The 18406-nt window shown below is 38.3% G+C and overlaps 1 non-coding gene across 1 annotated transcript; it reads right to left on the reverse strand.

The window, feature by feature from the left end:
* Window positions 1-17376: 17376 nt before the first annotated feature.
* LOC145033222 (small nucleolar RNA R71) lies at window positions 17377-17483 on the reverse strand. Its single transcript, XR_013677456.1, has one exon. It is a non-coding gene; the product is annotated as a small nucleolar RNA R71 (small nucleolar RNA).
* Between the last annotated feature and the right edge of the window lie 923 nt (window positions 17484-18406).

Here is an 18406-nt window from a genome sequence, read left to right on the forward strand (position 1 = left end):
AACACTTAGACTAAACTATCTTCCCGGGGTCAATTAAGTCAACTTTGGTCAAAGTCCTGGTTAAAGTCAACCTTCCTGATTGACCCTACTCGCCGAGTCAACCCGTCGACTCATCGAGTTCTTATACTCAGAAAACTCCCATAACATGACTTAACTCGCCAAGTCGCCCCAGGACTCGTCGAGTTGAATGATCTCTGAATTCCGTCTTGACCAACTCACTGAGTTGCCAACCGACTCACAGATCCGAAGTTTAACTAAAAGAGGTTGGGGTTCTGCGACCTGACTTACCGAGTCCAAGAACAGACTCGTCGAGTTGTTCTTCCAACTCGTCGAGTCCATGCACATGTTCATACAACTCGTCGAGTACACCTATGTGACTCGCCGAGTCTCTCCAGTTCTCAATCCATTTAGAGGCTTTTCGAGCCATACAGGGGCTCCAAACCATAGATCCACCCCTATACAATCTAACCCTCACATAAAGTTGCAAACTTTATGTGAAACGAAAGAGATATAGACCCAAAACACACTATGGCTAGGGCTAAGGACTAAGGGGCTTCACCAACAACTTTTAAACATATACTTTATGACATTATGGACCATCACAAGCCTAGATATGAACTCCAAACTCGAAATACATCTCAAACAAGTTAAAGAATTCCCAAAACAACCACGAAGGATGAACCAAAAAGGAAATAGTTGAAGATAAGGGCTCCTTACCTCAAAGATATGCCAAACCTAATGTAGATCCCAGATCTATACAAGCCCCTTGAAGCTAGCTTCCAATTTCTCAAGCTCCTTCCAGCAATCTCCTCTTCCAAGCACCAATCTCCTCAATAAGGAAGCCTCAAACGAATTTAGGGTTTTTTTGGAACTCTCTGGGGGATTAGGAGGCTGTGAGAGGGACATAAAGTCCTTTAAATAGGGTGCAAACCCTATGATTAGGGTTTTTCTCATTCCAGTACAAACTCGTCGAGTCCAGCTTTCGACTCGGCGAGTTGGTCACTTAATTAGCGATCCAAACCCGCTCCGACTCGGCAAGTAACTATACTTACTCGTCGAGTCCCTTATTCAATTTACACTTTAAGCCCGTAACTCAGACTTCTGAAATTTAGGATGTTACAGTCAAAGTCAAAGTCAAGGTTCAAGGTCAACATGCCATGTTGACCCAACACGTTGTGTTTAATAGCAAACACACCATGTTTTGATAGCATCCAGATGATTGGGAAATCTCTAGCCAACACGCCATGTTGGCTTGCAAACACGCCGTGTTCGCCCGAGTTCCATCAGCTTAATACATTTAGCTGTTTTCTTCAATTCCAGGGACTCCAAAGCTCATATGTAGACCCAAATGCTATCAAGAAGGATAAATTTTCCAATTTTATCCTTTGGAATTACTCAAAGGGTACCAAAACCCAACCACAAGGCTTGAAGGTTCAAAGGCTTAACCAAGAAGAACTAAATCCTTGAACTCTGAAACCTATCCTTTCCAGAAGAGATTGTAGCACCAAAACCATCTCAAAGGTCAGTGCTTTATAGACATGCATGTCTTGAAGCCAAGATAGGTCCAAGATGGAGATTTATGACCTACTCTCCATGCATGGCGTCAAAACTTGACTATAGGCCAGATCCAAGGCTCTAAAAGGTCACTTAGACCTGGAGATTCATAAAGTTGCTAACTTTATGAAATCCAACCATTCCCTCACTCAAGAACAACAAGAAAAAGGGACAAAACTCAAAATCTATCAATATAGAGGAATACAATTCGGATCTTGGACACTTACAAAGGTTAATAAGAGTTCTAAATTGAAAGATGAGGGCTTTCCTGCTGGATCGTTACTTCCTTCTTCCAACTTCTTTCTTCTTTGGCTCCAAAAACACCATGCTAGCTCACACATGAGAGGGAAAGATGATTATGGTTCTCAAGGGTCGATATGGGGAGTTGGAGGCTGATAAAAGACCACCCCTTGGGACTTAAGGAGATTATTTAGAGTTCAAAACCTTGAAAAATAGTGTTTTCTCAACCAGCCGCCAACATGTCGTATTTGCCTACCAACACACCGTATTGGTACGAAAAAACATGCGGCCCAAAAGTTTCTCAACATGCTGTGGTGAGGCTTCACCACGTCATGTTTCAAAGGAAAAACATGCAAAAATAGAATAAATATCATACCTGGAAATCGAGGTGTTACAAGTCTCCCCGCTTGAACTAGACTTCTTCCTTGAAGTCTGATGCGGTAAACAAATATCGGTAATGCTCCCGCATCTAAGCCTCCAGCTCCCATGTGCTGTCAGAGCCCCTCCAGTGCTGACATCATCCTTTACCAAATTTACTTCCTTGCTACGAAAAACCTTTACCTTCCTTTCCAAAATAGCTACTGGCCTCGCAACATAATTTAGGCGCTCATCAACCTAAATATCATCTAATGAAACCACTGCGTCCTCATCCAATATGCACTTTTGCAACTGTGAAACATGGAAAGTGCTGTGAATCTGGCTGAGCTCCTCAGGAAAATCCAATCTGTATGCCGCCTTGCCAACCCTGGAAATAATCTGGAATGTCCCAATATACCGGGGACCAAATTTCCCCCCTCTTTCTGAAGCGAATCACGTCTTTCCAAGGTTAAACTTTCAGCAGTACCATATGTTGACCTGAAATTCCAACTTGGATTGGCGCCGGTTGGCATAGCTCTTCTGCCGTATCTGAGCATTCTACAATCTTTGTCTGATCTGCTGAATCAACTCTGTAGTTTGAAGGACTACCTCGGTCTGCTCCTTAACCATGTGACCAACCTCACCCCAACAAACTAGGGTATGACATCTCCGCCCATACAAGAGCTCAAAAGATGGAGAACCAATGCTGGAGTGAAAATTGTTGTTGTAGGAGAACTTTGCAAGAGGTAGGTAGGAGTCCCAGCTCCTACCAAAATCAATGACACAGGCCCACAACATATTCTCAAGGGTTTGTATCGTCTGCTCACTCTGACCATCGGTCTGCGGGTGATAATATATGCTGAAATGCAACCTCCTGCCTAGTTCCTCATGGAATTTCTACCAAGAACGGGAGGTGAACCGAACATCACAACCTGAAAAAATGGACACCGAAACCCCATGGCGAGCAACGATCTCGCGAATATACACATCGGCCAACTTGTCGGCTGGAGAACTCTCTTGAATCGCCAGGAACTAGGCACTCTTGGTCAATCAATCAACGATGACCCAAATAGAATCAAAACCCTTTGCCGTCTACGAAAACTTGGTGATGAAGTCCATCAAAATCGACTCCCATTTCTATATGGGAACCTCCAGAGGTTGTAGCTAGCCATGCGACCTCTGATGCTCGGCCTTGACCATCCTGCAGGTTAATCACCTCTCCACATACAGACTATCTTCCACTTCATAGATAGCCACCAATAACTCAATCTCAGATGCCGATACATCTTGGTGGCCCCCAAATGGATAGAAAGACTAAACTTATGAGCCTCTTCCAGCATAGTCTTTCTAACCCTACCAGGTATAAGAACCGATAACCGACCACAAAGGGTCAACAATCCACAACTATCTGGAACGAATCTGGCGATCTCACCCCTGATTCTCTCTATCTTCCAGTTCTCTTCCCGAACACCCTCGGCCTGAGCCTCCCTAATCAATCCCAAAAGTGGAGTATCCACTGATATCCTCATACATGATACCTCATCTGAGTACCCAACCGACTTTCGGTTAAACGTATCTGCCACCATATTCGCTTTACCTAGATGGTAAAGGATATCACAGTCATAATCCTTGACTACGTCCAGCCACTTGTGCTGCCTCATATTCAGGTTCGGCTAATCCATAATATACCTTAAACGCTTGTGATCCGTGTAGATGGTACAGAGGACCCCATAAAGATAATGCCTCCAAATCTTAAGGGCAAAAACCGCAACCCCCCAACTCAAGATCGTGCGTGGGATATCTCGTCTTGTGCGGATTCAACTACTGCGAAGCATAAGCTATCATAGTATGAGATGTGACCGTTGGATTTAGATAAAAATAAAATGTTGAGGCATTACAGATGAGAATAAACAGATGAAGAGTAAAAAGAGTATGAGGCAAGCATGCTAAGATTATGAGATGTATGAAGAGCAGAGTAAGAATATAAGAAGAGCATGCACAAAATATGAGAAGAACTAACAGAGTATGAGATGAGATAATAGTAAGGGACAAGAAAAGAGGTGTGTGAAGACGAGTATGAAATAGATAAAGAAAGAGAATATAAAGTGTGTTTAGAGTATCAAATGAGCCTGAGATGATGCTAAGAAAGAGTAAGATATGAGAAGAAAAAAATAGAGAATAGTATAAAGTAGAGTATGAGATAGATGAGAAGAAAAGACATGAGAAAAAGAGTTGAAGAGATAGATGAATGAGAAAAATAGCAGTGTAAACTATAAGAAGAAAATAAGAAAGATATAATATGTAAAGATAGAAATACATAGAAGAAGAGTAGATGAACATCAAAACATAATAGAATACAACTCACTAGACCACAAGGTCTGATGTAGTAGATGCTTTCCATGTTTATAGGTTCGGATAGCAGTCATGATACGTGAGAACATAAGAGTATAAAGAGTTAGAATAGAAGAATAATTTTTATTTATTTGTATTGCATTGTTACTTACTTAAATAAATAGATTTTATTGTAACCTATGAATAAACATGTGATTTAAATATTTATAGCATTCCGCATTTATAATAGAAAACTCTGATATATCCTTAGTTAAGTAGATGTAGAAAATTGGGTCGTTACATGCATTCTGGACTCATTTCGCATTTGTTATTCATGTTCCGAAGAGTAATTTTTTAAATTCCGGACACACTATATGCATTCTAGAGACGATTTTATAGATTGTGTTAATTGTTACTAATACACATATTAATCACACAAAAAGCATAATTAATACCAACATCCACTTTAAACAAAATAATTCATTTAAAAAAAATAAACACTAACAACAAACAATATTATACAATAATTATCATCTAAAAGGAAAATACTATGCTTAAAATAATGATACTTATTCACAAAACTTAGAGCTCTTTCACCGTCAACAAACATTTATTTAGAAAATTGAATTTATAAAATGCCAAGAAATTTCGAAATATAGAGCCCCTTAAGTCGAAAATATGATTTTGAATAATTGTCCGAAACACTATATGTGGGAACACAGTAACGAGTCGAGTTTACCATGTGAGCGAACCGATAAAAATCGGGTCCAAAATACTACGATCAAGACTTGGTGGTTAGTTTGCAAAATAAGAAGTAACTGGTTATTTTTTTTAATAAAAGCTTAAAGATATGGTTAGATTATTGGGGAAATTATTGGTTCACCTAAGCTTTAATTTTTTTCTTTTCACCATTTTGTTTATTAAGTTGGGTGCAAAATCAAAATTATATTTTGCGATAACGACAATAGAGAAGAACTCAAAACACCACAATTCACTCATGATTATTGGGATCATTATTCATAAATATAGATTATAATATAAGTATCACCCGATTGGTTGTATAAGATAACCTTCGGTCCACCAACCTAATTGATAACCGAGAGATTATTTTATTCTAATATAATATTATTTGATTTTTTTTTTCTGCATCCACTTTATTTTATTATTATTTTTGAACTGCTATTCTAATACAATAATGATTATAGTAATTAATTATAGACGTTTTCGACTGGAAATATAGAAGGTTCGCATGCATGTTGCTCAAGACAGAGAATCTTTTTGGTTCAAAATTTAATACCTATATATGTGTGTATATATATCGTAATTAAAATAATCAAATATTTTATCCTATGTTTTGAACTCTAAATGGATATTAAATACTCAAAGGTTTACATTATCATGCATTAAATCTTCTTCTAATATTCGAAAATAATTTAATCATTACAGGCCATAGAGACAAGATTTATTTATCATTCAAAGTGCTGGGTACAGGCCATAACAACAGCATTAATGGCGATGTGTAGCCCCTTAAGGCTTTGTGGTCTGGGTTGGACTTGGTTACGCGTAGTGCCTACGTGGCAAGGCTATCTACACGTGAACACCATCCCAGGTGTGCTTAGGTGCCTTGTGGCGTGGGTGCGGCTATGGACGAATACTAACGACGCGATTTATTAAGCATTTTTGACCGTTCCTTTTTTTTTTTCTTTAACTGTTACCAACGTAAAATAAATAAATAAATAAATAAATTCAAACAAAAACTTAACACACATATAAATACATACACAATATAAACAAACACATTTACATTCACATCACAAACATATTTTTATTTCTTCTTTCAAACACACTTTCAAACATAGATATGAATAATTTTGCGGATTCGATTTCTTCTTCTTCATCTGATGATGATGGTAGCTATAATGAAGATGACTTGGTGTTGCACACGTTGTTGTCCGCGACACGCAATAGGGTGCAACAAAGAGGTGAAAGTTCAAATACCTACAGGAAGCATAGAATTTCGATAAATCAGTATCGTATGGCGGTACACGAGCTTTTGGTACGTGAATACTTTGCCCTTGATAGTTTGTGTTGAGAGAAAATTTTGAGAAACACACTTGAACAAACGTTAGAACAAGTTATAATGTGGAATAAGTTTAACCCAAAGGATCATAAAGTTCAAAAATTATAATAAGTTAGAGTTAGAAAGTTAGATAGTTAGATGTGGAAATGTAAAGAAGAAAATATAAGGAAATATAAATGACAACAAGTATTATATCAAGTAAACACTAAGCTGATTCTTAATAAGGATTGCATTCAAACCAAGTTAGTAAGTGCGATCAGCTTAAAGTGATTAAGTCAAGAGTGACTTGCTTCAAAGGAGAGATTACGATCTTAAGATTAGAATTTTAGTTCTGTAAGATCTTGAGAATAAGAGAGTAATGAGAGAAGATGTAAGATATAAGATGTAAGAGAGATGTGTGTTGTAACTGAAGCGGAAGACTCTATTTATAGAGTTCCGAGAACATTATAGGAGAATAAACAAAGACTATAAATTTAAAGAAGTGTCCATACAAGGCACACTGGACAATACATATTGAATACATAAGTTAAAATACACTAAGTCTTTGTTCCGATATGAAGGTTGAGTATGTCTTCAACACTTCTCGTTGCGGCGGAAGAAGCAGCATTACGGTAGTAAGGGGGACTTCGGATTGAGGTTCAAGAGGAACACTTTCTTGCTTCAACAATTTCCCCCTAAGTGACCTCTTCAACCTTATTACTTGTTGAGTTTCAAAAACTTGATCAACAACCACCAAAATTTTCTAACTTCATCCAACCATTTGATCCTTCGTGTGATCTCGAATTTGACTTCGTCGGTTGTGTGCTTCAATCTCTGCACCGAAGTCAAAGTAACTTCCAGTTGCCTTCGAGTTAGGCGGTGCATAGCAGTGATGGGAACGAAATACTTAACACCACTGTTAACTCTTTTGAACACAATTCCCAATTCTGGAAAGTTGGTTGCACCCAAAGATCTCTCTTGATATCCTTCAGTATAAAAAGGTGCAGGATCAAGTGGAGGAAAGTTGAATTTTTGAAAGAGGTTCAGATGAATATCAGTATCTATCTTCGCAAAATCACACACTGTGCATCTCAGGTACTCACAAGCTTTTTCATAAGCTTTCTTTATTTTGCAGTGTTTCTCCGACTTGAGTTGAAACACCCTTGTGATTAAGAACACCTCTTCCGGATTCATACACGGGAAGTCAGCCTGAGTTCTGACATAATCACAGCCTCTTCTTGTTAGAGTGTATTGGATGAAGTCGGATTTCATGAACTTTCGAATCTTGTTGTTCTTGACTCTGGAAGGCTTATCACCTGACCATATATCCTCGAATTTAGATCCATGCTTTCCATGAAACTTGTTAAGACATTCAAATTCTAGTGGGAGCCTTTGATCATTAGGTTGGTCGAAAGGTTCAAAAACTATGACGAACATGGCATTTGAAGATATGGGAATGTCACAGTAACCATCTTCAATAGGTTCAACATGTGTTAACACCATCCTGTAGTCTTCATCGAGAAGCATGTGGGTTGGATTAACCCATGAGTTGATTAGGATTTCATCCATGGTGGTATCAACCCATGATCTCTCCATATCATCTCTACAAACTTGGCTGCTTTCCAGTCAATTTTTCTTTGTTTTGTTGCCGGAGAGTCGTTGGAATGTTCTAATGACATGGTTGGCTCAAGGTGTCAAAATTGAGGAAGGTTTTCTTGATAAGGAGAATCAGGTTTCTCAACCTAAAACTGTTGTTGCAGAGGTGATCTTGTAGGAGATGACAACAGAGTAGGAGATTTTGCTTGATGAGAAGTCAAGATTGGAGATCGATGAGTCTCAAGCCTTGGCAAAACAGATGCAAAATGACATGGACCAAACTTTGGAGTAGGGATTGCTGATTGGGATTGATGGAGTTGCGGTCCTGAAAGTTCACTTCCCCATTTTGAGGAAGTAACTTGTTGCTCCTCAAACCATTGACGGAGGCCATCAACCTTAGTGAAGACATTATTGAATTGAAACTTGAGAAGATCATATAGTTGCTGATTGTTGAGGATCTTTGTGTTGAATAGCAGTTGATGGATGTATTTTGTAAGCTTCATAATTTCTTGACCATGAACGCTTGCGGTCAAGGAACGTCGGAGGTGGTTGACCGTGGACTGGAGCACTGCAATGGTTGATTCATAAGCATTGTGAGTTTCCTCAACAAGCTTGTTGGATTGAACAGCCTGATCAACAATCAAAGATTGTAGCTGATTGCGGTGACTTCCTGAATGAGACATTCAGCAGTTGCCAAAAACTCTTTGTGGTATGCGGTTCTATTGTTATCCAGGGCTCAAATACCCATTTCAACTTTGAGCGATATCCTTTCAGCAGCCAGATGTTCCCTTGTTTCTAATCATTTAAGTCTCTCAACAATAGACTGCAGACCAGCATCTTTCGTTTGTTGTGGGGTTGTAACTGTGGCTAGAATCTTATCAACTTTCTCCTGAAGACTCAAAAATTCCTAGAGAGTGACAACCATTTTCTTCCTTTTTCTTATTCTCCTTTGGCTTGGAAGTGGAGTGCTGAGAACCGTTGGGCTCATCTTCCTCAAACACCATCATAAAGTCATCTGATTGAGTTGGTTGATTAACTTTAGTCATATCGAGATCATCCAGACTAAAGGTTGGTCTGGAACTAACTTCAATTGATGTATCGTCTTCATTGGATTCATGGATTTCAGTAGTTGGAGGGGGCTTGGAAGGTCCTGCACCACCTTGAAGATCCTGAGCTTTCTGGATTGTTTCAGCCATGGTGGTCATCCAGTCTTGAACTTTGAGGATCATGGTAATAGTATTGGAGTTCTTGATCATATCCGCCCAATATTTAGCAACTGTTTGAATTTCTTGCTCCTTCTGTTGTTGTTGTTGTTGTTGTTGTTGTTTGGTTTGTTGATCCTTGCGAGCATGGAATGCCCTTCGAAAAGCATCATACTTTTTTACTTTTGATTCAGTATTAGGTTGATACTTAATCCAAGAGTCATCAGAATCATATCCGTCAAATCCTTGATGTCGCACCGGAGTGTCCCTCGGGTTCATGGATCCTTGCACATTTGTTCTCACCATGCCTAAACCACCTGATTGTAGTGTAAGTAGAGTAGGATATCCCGAGCTTCCTTGATCTCCTTGACCCGTAGTCAAGTGTGGCCTCGGCTCAGTTTTAGCTAGGGTTGAAGAAGTGCCCTGTGGTTGGGAAGTTGTATCAAGTGTTTGGGTGATGGAAAGAAGTATGGAGTGCAACTCCTTTGGTTCAAAGAAGTTAAGATGGGAAGCCCTGGAGACCTTAGGGCATTTTGAGCTAATTAGATCCTCTTGGGATTCAATTGGGGTCGAGTCTCCATTATCAGATGAAATAGACACACTTTATGTGTCTGAGTAGATGGAGAGGGTAATACCAAATAGGTCAGTGGGGACCCCAAGGACTACTAGAGTCTTTTGAGAGACTTTGGTATTTTTCTAGTCATGCATTTGGCTAGGGCTTGGGTTGGTCCTTTGTCTCTTGTGAACAAGTGTTGGTCCGGAGTCATTATCTGACTCTCTTTCAATGTTGATAGTGGGCTTTAAGGATGACCAGGAGCTTCATCCGAAGACACAACAACTTTGTGTTTCTCGGAGGATTCACCTTTTTTTGATTTGTTGCAGGGGCTTTGTTTGATGACACTAGCTTCTTTAGCCTTCGGGCTAGAGGTTGACTTGACTGAGTAGTAGTAGTGGGTACTGCGGTACTCACTTGACTGAGTAGTAGTAGTGGGTACTGCGGTACTCACTTGACCATGTGGTTCTGTGGAGGCTAATATAGACTGACTGGGTAGAGGAGGGGTAGAAAGGTATGGGTTAATATCTTTCGTAGCCTCAATATGATCTGTGACTTCTTTGGTTTCAAGTGAAACAGATACCAGGACATGTATGGGTAAACATGCCAAAAATAAATTGGTCCTTCGAAAGTGTGTACCTTTTAAGATCACGAGTGATGAAAATATTGATGTCATTTCCCATGCTAAGTCTTGCATCTTGGCGGAGGTCTGAGGTGCACAAAGACCAGAAACGTGCGAATGTGAGCTCAGTTGGGGCTGCCCTTGGATTCTCCTTTGGAATGTACTGAATAAAGTTATCTCATAATATCTGCTCGTAGTTAAGATCATTCCCTATAAATATGCTCCATACCAGTTCAAGTAACTTGAGACCCATGTTGTCTGTGCCTCCGGTTCTTCCAGAGAGACTCCAGATGATGAACTGACACACAAATTTCCAGACCGCAGGCAATTGGTTTTTCTTGAATTCCCCATTGCCTTTGAGTCTCTTCTGATAGCCCATCTGGTAGAGAGTTGAGATGATGTCGTTCATGCTTGGAGTGTAAAACCTTTTAGAGGGAAGAACACAAAGATTTATTGCATTTAGGAACTTTTCTTTAGTCAAGATGAACAAAGAATCATCAACCAAGTTTAGATGAACTTCTTGTAGATTGTTGATTAGGCGGAACGCCGAGAACGCACACTTGAAGAGGACTGAGAGTGAAACAACATCAGTGAACGAATCAAAAGCTCGAAACAAGGGATGAGAGGATATGATCTTGGTCATCAGGCGAATTGATTCGTTGTAAGATGGATGATCTTCAAATATTGCCCTAAATTTTCTCGAAACAATGGATTACGATTGATTTCTCATAGTGGATTCAGAACCAGCGAGTTGCACTGATCCTGATGCTTTGGATTTCTTCTTCGATACACTAGACTTCACCATTTTGAAAATTTTTGAAGAAATTGCAGAAAAAATTTGATTGCAAGAAGATGAAGATCGTCTAAGAGTTCAGAAAGCATAAAGCTTTCTTGGGAGGGAAAAAGGGTTTATATAGTTCTAGATCTCAAACATTTATTGAATTTACCTTATATACAGCTGTTAATGGTAAAAACCCTTGGGTTTTAACCATTATCAGCCACAAATAAAATAAATTAAAAGATTTTTTTTTAAATGGGACATTTAATGAAATGTCAGGCCGATTATCACACGTTTGGAGAGAGTGTGGTGAGGGGCGTTAATCCGTTGAATAAAGATGTGTTGGATTATGTGTCTAAGTTCATAACTATTTTTGGAATGTACTTGACCCGATTATCATGGTCCATTTGGGTTGCATGGCATCATGCACTTAGATAGACTAAATGAGAGAAATAACACTTAAGGTTTATTTATATATTATAAGTTCTAATATGTTAATAATATTATTTAATTAGTATTGATCAAGAATTAATTTAGAATTAATCAAGTGCTCAAAAAGAGACTAATTAAATACATGAGGTTGATTGTGTAAATCACCTATTCTTGTATAGTGGACTAATGATCCATGGTTTATATGGATTGGGTTAATACCCATAAGGTGCTCCATGGATAATCCATGGAGGTTACAAACCCATAGATCATGGAATATGAAAAGCCATGACAATTAGGGTTTACATGGTGTAACCCTACTTGTGCCACAACTATATAAGAAGCTCCAAGTACACCAAAATCGGCCACTAAGTGAGAACAAGTGGGCATAGCCGATTTTAGAAGTGTTCTATATCTCTCAAGATTATTTCAAGTGTATTTGGTGTTGTGTGAGACATTTGAGGAATCACACTTGAGGTGCTAGGCTCACAAGGTTCTCAAGGAATCCAAGCAACAAAGAAACGTAAATTTTTCTTACTAGCTTAATGATTCAAGTATCAATGCTATGTTAGATAGTTGAAGAACCTTAGAAAATAAAATTTGCATGTATCTTAGTCAAACATAGATCCAAGATTACTAGGGTTGCATGTACACCTTAGGAGTGTTAGAATGCTCAAAACTCTTCAGTGGTATCAAATCCTAGGCTTGTTTACTTAATACTTGATGCAAAGTTGTTTTTCAAAAGCCAAAAACGGCCCAGACAAGAAAACTCGATGAGTTCTGGCCAAAAACTCGTCAAGTTCATGTGTTATTTCCTGAACTCGATGAGTTTGTCATCCAGTGAGCAGATTTTGGAGCTTTTCTGTTGGAAATGGACTAGAAACATTACCCTAAACTTTTTTTTTGTGTTATAAAACTTGTTTTAGATGGTGTAATGGTTATTCTAATCCATTTTTAATGGATCCTATCAAAATTTCAAGTTTCATATGGTTTATTTATGATTCTTGAAATTGTTGATATGCATGTTCATGAACTTATGAGTTTAGAAGATCATAGGAATTTTTTGTAACTTGCTTGTTAGTTTAATTCTTAATCATTATGTGTTTTAACGGAATCCATAAATTGTCCTCAAGTTATGGATTACCAAAAGTCATTCTTTTGAAGTCTCATTTTAATAAACCATTTAACTCATAAGTTATGAAAGATGAAAAGTTTTGAAATTTACAATACTTGCCCTCAAGTTTTGGAACATGTAAAGTCACTTTAAAATCTTTAGTTCCAACCTCTAGAATTTTAAAAGTTAAAATTCAACCCTTATACTTTATAATATTATAAGTTTAATAACAATTATATATGTATAAGAAAAAGTCATTTTACCATTAGTAGGCCTCATTCACGAAGCCAGTCTATAAGAGCGGTATAAGGTTATTGCCTATAAAATGGCAGCTTAATGGGTGTCCACTCTCACCCACCGCTTCCGTGACTGGTGGAGGGTCATTAACCAAATGGGTAGGACAATGACTTTAATCCTCATTAAAATTATAATGATAATAAAGTAAATAAATGTTTTTATAAATTCTCAATCTTAGTAACTTTTGGAAATTGTGAATAAGGTGCTAACCCATGAAATTACACTTTGCACTTTGTTTAAGTTATTAGTGGAGCGTGTGTGGTTAACCGACACATTAACTTGGACTTAACAAGGTAGGAAAAGGGTAACTTAATGTTTATCATAGCATCGATGGAGTGTGTGTGGTTAACCAACACATCGATTAAGGGGTAAACGTTAAGGGTACCAAGTAATTTGCATGGTTACCTCACACCTTGTTTTATGATCCTCGGCATCCCAGTAACAAAACTTGAAGGGCACACTTGAGATTGAAACATGCCATTGAAAAGTTCAATGAATCTTAAAGAATCTAGGAGTTTCAAAACCAATTAAAACTTAATAATTTATTTCGTTTTTCATGGTGGAAATTGGTGAATCGTCATTCACCTACCTTCAAGTATTTTATAGCTTGGATTACGGCATCCCTCTTCTAAATTATAAAATATTGTGTTGGGTCCTAGCCTTAATATTACATTTAGGTGTTTTATTAAGGACTATATTTATATCTAATCTAAACTTGTCTTTCTTCCTTTTCAGATGTCTTCAAACAATGCTGCTTATGGCTCAAACCCTACCGGCTCCTTTTCTCTCATGAACCTTTATGGGGGAGTCATCTTCGATGGTTACAACTTTATGGATTGGATCAAGAACATCAAGATGGTCACTCATTTCGACAACAAGGAATATGTCCTTGACAATGAGCTAAACGAACTTGATGAGTCATCTGCTACTCTTGAGGAGATTGCTGAATTCTAGACTCATGAGAAAGATGCCACTAAAGTGGCTTGTATCATGTTGGCCACGATGACAACCGAGCTCCAAAAGTCCTATGAGGACTATTACCCTTTTGAGATGCACCGGGACTTGATGGAACGCTACCATCAAAGTTCTCACCAAGAGATGTATGCCATCATCTGCTCTATGATAAAAACGCACATGAAGGATGGTAAACCATCACCAGCCACTTGCAGAAAATGAAAAGGTATATTGACCAGTTACTGAATCTAAATGTGAACTTCCCCGAGGAGTTGGCAATTGACATCATTTTGCACTCCTTACCTTCTTATTTTGATCAATTCCAAATGGCATACCACATAAAAAAGGAGGAAGTTACACTTAGCAAACTTCAAGGGATCTTGAAGACCGCTGAAAGTTGTCTTAAGGGTAAGTCAGTTGTTACCATTCCTAATGCTACCGCGACCCCGATCTTGGCAATCGGGCATGGAAAAGAGAAGAAGGGGAACAACCCTTCAAAGGGTACCAAGGGAAAGTCCCTTGATGGCTCCTCTTCAAGTGGAACTAAGAAAGGTTCCGTCACTCCTTCTGCTAACCCTAAAGAGGTTGAATGCTTCTATTGCCACGCAAAATCGCACTGGAAGCGAGACTGCCCAAAGTATCTACAAGATGTGAAGGATAGGAAAGTGAAACCCAACCATGTAGATATTTACAATATATTGTCTAATAACTCACCCCATTCTAATTCTTGGGTCCTTGATACCGGTTGTGGTATTCATATTTGTTCTGACTTGTATAGACTAAGAAGAAGCGAGGATGTGGAGCATGGGAAGATAAGCTTAATCATGGGGAATATGAAAGCATCACCTTTCACCAAGATTGGAGTTTATACTTTGTTGCTAATTAGTGGGTTAACATTAGATTTGAATAAATGTTGTTACTCATTAATATGTGCATATTTAGCCATGTGTTTAGTATAGAATTTTATCAATTATTAGCTAATTATTTGCATATTATGGACAAAAGGTACTTAATAATATCTAAATTGTATTTTCAGTCTAGAAGACAAGCTTGGGAGCAAAAAGAAAGAAGGAGAAGCAATCAAAAGTTGGAAAATGAAGAAAGAAGAACAAACCTGACCCTACTCGGTGAGTCAGAGGCCTACTCGACGAGTCCAGTTGAATGTTCGCGAAGTAATATCCAAAATCCTTGCTGTACACGTATTTCTCAAAGGTACTCGGCGAGTTGGCACCTACTCGCCGAGTAGACCCTGTTTTGAGATAATTATAAATATCGATTGAGATCCCGAATTTTGGATTTTTTTTTGGCTTCCATGGGGAGCAACCTGCGACTGGAGATATCTTTGGAGACCTGAAGAACCCTAATCTTTGATCATTAAGAAGACTCAAGGTGAATTAGGTTAAATCTTCCACTTAATCTAGAAGTGAATCATGTTTAGTTTAATTGAATTCATTTTTAGCTTCTCTATAACTGTAATCATGAGCTGAATTTCATAGTTTCTGTTTAGGAAAGATTAATTTACTCCTATGGTGTGATTTATACTTTGTTTGATTGATTATTGGTGATTTTATTAAACTAAGTTTCTTAAAGAACCTTATGCATTGATTATAACTATTTTTTGTTAATTGGAAGACAATTAGGCTGCATGAACATCTCTTAATTGTCAACCTCATATGATTTATGTGAACACTTCCTTATATGCCTAGGATTAGTGAATATGAAACTAGGATTAATTAGAGAATGGGTAAATTAATGTGTTAGCTTGTGTGGTAAACCAACAAACAAGAGGTTAGTTGAACCACCAATTTGATTAACCAATTACAAATCTTATTTAATCAAAATAATTGACCTAGGGAGTTAGTTACTTTAAACACTTGATCACTGCTTAAATTGAGTAATTTCCTAAGGTTTGGTAATAGCGAATGCGAATCTATTCACTATAGTTGGTAAGCAATAACAATCAATATATTATTCTATCATAAAATTGACCATAGGAGTGAATTAGTTGGACCTAAAAAAAAAACCTTTTATTAAATTTGGTGAATTTTTATTTGTCTTAGTTGTTTAGTTAATTACGTGTTAGGAGGTGTGTTTACGTTTCTAGTCTTGTAAAACTAGAGAAAAACCCTTTACTTTTATTACTTGTCTAGTTAAAATTAGTTATTAGTTTAATTTCCGTTCCCTGAGTTCGATACCCTACTTATTTAACTATACCACTAAAAGACAGGTTCACTGCGTTTGTGTGCTAAAATTATATTTTTAGAGTAGGAAAAAAACTAGTGCATTTTTACACGCATCAAGTTTTTGGTGTCGTTGCTAGGGAACGGTTCAAAATTTAAATCTAATTCCTAGTTTTATCGATCCTTTGTGTGAGTTTATCTTGCACAAAGTTAATTTTTTTTAGTAATTCAGTAAGTAGGTTAAGTTTTAGTATTTATTAGTTTTTAGTCGTTTTTATTGAATTTTGTCTATTTTTGAGTTTTATACAGCCTACTCACCGAGTGCACTCGACTCTACTCGGCGAGTACCGTGCTGTTTGACAGTTTAATTTTTATTTTTGTTCAGTTTCACTTTTTGTTCTTTTTACACATTTTTCTTGTTTTGTTGCAGCATTTTCATGACCAGAGGATCCAACACTCCACTGGTTCCCCCTTTTGAATACCCAGAATCCGCATTAAGGAAAAACAAAGGTAAAGACGTTGAAAGCTCGAATACACCTAAGAAGTCGTCTTTGTCTAGCTTGAAGACGGTTTTTCGGAAGAAGAAGAGCAGCAAATCAAGAGCATCCAACGCCTCTCTAGCAAGAGAAGACCCAATAAAAGAGGACACCGAGTACGAGACCGAAGAAGAAGAAGAACCTACATTCGGGCACGACTCAGATTCCGACGACGAATTATCTATTTCTGTGGCTAACATTGATGAAGTCCACATGGGGGAATGGAAGAAGAGGATACGCCATGATACTGGCCCGGGACTTGTGAAACCCGCAATTCCCGCAACTTCCACTTTTGAGCTTAAGGGTCATATACTTGCTCAACTCAAAGAAATCCCCTTTTACGGAAAAGAACATGAAGATGCTTACAAACACTTAGATGAAGTTAATAATGTAGCTGATTATTTCAATGTTCCAAATGTGCCTCGTGAGACACAACTACTTCGAATGCTTCCGGTTACATTGAAGGGTGCTGCAAAAGATTGCCTCAAGTCACTTTCCCCCCGGATCCATCACTACATGGGCCAAGATGAAAGAAGAGTTTATTGATCAATTTTTCCCACCTTCCAAAATAGCTAAGTTAAAGAAAGCCATATCCAACTCTGAGCAACAAGATGGAGAATCACTTTATGAGGCTTGGGAGAGGTACAAAAGTCTATTAAGAAATTGCCCACATCATGATCTCAATAGTCAACAAGAAATCTCCATTTTCTATGATGGAGTGAATGTTACAACAAGGAAATTACTTGACTCGCAAGGCCCCCTCACGAAGAAAGCACCCCGGTGATAAAGCAACTAGTTGAGGAATTCTCTAAGCATTCTAGGGAATACCGCAACCCAAGGAATGATGTGACGAGGGGGTAGCTTATGCAGCTTCAGAAGATTTGTCAACAGTCATGGCTATGTTGAAAACCATGGATAGGAGGATGGATAAAATGGATCAAACAATACATGCTATTCGGGTGGGTTGTGAGAATTGCAATGGACCTCATCTTACTAGAGATTGTGAGGTAGACGAGAATGGGAACAACAAGGCGCAAGTATGCTACTCCAGTGGTGAAAAATATGATGATGACTGGCGAAAACCAAAGGAGTGACTTCCTTATGAAGAGTAAAAGAAAGCTAAGGAGGAGAAATATAAACAAAAAGGAAGAGGTTTTTACCAAAGGGAGGAGCCAGTGCAAGAAAGAAAACCAAGTTTGGAGGAGATGCTTACTAAATTTGTAGCTGCTTTAGAAAAGAGACATAATGACCATGATGCTGCAATACAAGAGAGAAGAACAATACTTAGAAATCAGCAAGCATCTATCCACAACATTGAGACACAGCTGGGGAAACTTGCCCAACAAATAAATTAAAGATCACCGGGAGAACTTCCTAGTAAAACCAAAAACAACCCACGAGGCGCGCACATAAACATTGTGACAACTAGAAGTGAGAAGATCATTACACCCCTTGCTCCCATTCAGAATGAAGATCCCAAGAAATTACAAAAGGAGGATTCAGAAAACCCGAGCCAAAAGCAAAACCACCTGAGCCTAGACACTACTCGCTGAGTTCCCAATATGGACTCGGCGAGTCCGCCACCTGATTGGAAAAGTCCATCT

The sequence above is a fragment of the Lactuca saligna genome, chromosome 2 (genome assembly GCF_052625555.1).
Source record: "Lactuca saligna cultivar CGN05327 chromosome 2, ASM5262555v1, whole genome shotgun sequence".
Taxonomy (NCBI): Eukaryota; Viridiplantae; Streptophyta; class Magnoliopsida; order Asterales; family Asteraceae; genus Lactuca; species Lactuca saligna.